The 1,686-nt window shown below is 34.7% G+C and overlaps 1 non-coding gene across 1 annotated transcript; it reads right to left on the minus strand.

Moving 5' to 3' along the window:
* Positions 1-1,350: 1,350 nt before the first annotated feature.
* TRNAE-UUC (transfer RNA glutamic acid (anticodon UUC)) lies at positions 1,351-1,422 on the minus strand. Its single transcript has one exon. It is a non-coding gene; the product is annotated as a tRNA-Glu (tRNA).
* Positions 1,423-1,686: the final 264 nt, after the last annotated feature.

Consider the following 1,686-nt stretch of genomic DNA (forward strand, 5'->3'; position numbering starts at 1 on the left):
AATTTCTTGTTGAATATATTTTGCGGTATTTTCTTCATATACAAATTTATAGCTGATGTCTTACAGAATAGAATATTTGATACATCCCGTGCTGTATGAATAAAGCAGATTAAATGGCGACAACAACAACAACAACAACAAAAGTCAGAAGATTTCAATAAATTTTGGACAGCAGCCAATGGATTATACTCCACCCCCACTAAGTGAATAAGAAATGATTCCGGAGAAGACATTAAAGAACATACATAAAGTTATTTTATGAAATTTTGAATGCAGTTTATAATAAAATTGAAATTTGATTTCAAAGCTTGAAAAGCATTGCATTCCTTGAGCATTTTGACACTAAGAAACGGGAAGAGGTGAAAAAAACATTTCCTGAATTAGTACTAATATCATTGCAAGATGATAATGGAAAATGCTTTGAAAAGTGACGCTGATTTACAAGGAAAACAAACGAATGAATTACTTTATTGTTTGCGAAATGCCAGGTTAGATGCATTTCTGGAACAACTTACAAAGTTGTACGAGTTAGCTTTGATTCTTACAGTCGCCAGTGTCTTAGTTGAGTATTATTTCTCTCATTTAAAAAGAATACAAAGCCCCACTAGAAATGCACAACAACGAGAAAGATTTGCAAGTTTAGTGTTAATTGTGATAGAGAAAAAGCTTCTTAAGAAAATAAAGACTGATGGTTTTTATGAAGATGTAATAATTTATTCAATCAAAAGGTAAGGAGGGTGGAATTAAGATGTAGATAAAGTAAATATATCTTGTTTTTATTTTTAATTGGACTACAAGTTAATAATTTTATCTTTATTAGCCGTCGTGCAATTTATTTTTCAATTTTATAATTTACCTTTTATGCTTTCAATTTCCCATCAGGACAAATCACCAAACGTCCCTGAAACTCATTCTCTTGAAACTTGTCCCAAAAGTTGTGTTGAGTGTTAGGAGATGAATGATAGCATAAAATAATGAAAATAGTGTTTATTAACATGTAGTTGTGTTTGAAAGGATTATGTGAATCTAGGCAAGGCTCTTACAAATTGATGTTGATTAGTTTTGAATTTCGTACAAAACTAAACGAAGGCAATCTGTTTGTTTTTTGAATTTCGCACAAAGCTACTCGAGGGCTATCTGTGCTAGTCGTCTCTAATTAAGCAGTGTAAGACTAGAGGGAAGGCAGCTAGTCATCATCACCCACCGCCAACTCTTGGGCTACTCTTTTACCAACAAATAGTGGGATTGAGCGTCACACTATAACGTCCCCACGGCTGAAAGGTCGAGCATTTTTGGCGCGACGGGGATGCGAACCCGCGACGCTTGGCTATGCCGGACCAAAATGATAAGTTCCCATGCCGGGAATCGAACCCGGGCCTCCTGGGTGAAAGCCAGGTATCCTAGCCACTAGACCACATGGGATGTATGTTTTATGTTACTTAATTTACTTTTTGTCTCCTTCTAAAAAAAAAAAAAACAGGAGAGCGCGCAAGAAACCATATTTATTTGACGGGTGTAGACAACAAAAGTATGGGAAACACTGTCCCATCTATCGGCCAGTGAAATCATGACTTGCTTACTAGAGTTAAAATCATTATTACACATTAGAAATTACATTGCCCAATAAAACTGATACATTTTTGTTATTATCCAATCTATAATATTTTGATTCAAATACTGTATCGT

The sequence above is a fragment of the Tachypleus tridentatus genome, chromosome 5 (assembly GCF_004210375.1).
Source record: "Tachypleus tridentatus isolate NWPU-2018 chromosome 5, ASM421037v1, whole genome shotgun sequence".
Lineage (NCBI taxonomy): Eukaryota > Metazoa > Arthropoda > Merostomata > Xiphosura > Limulidae > Tachypleus > Tachypleus tridentatus.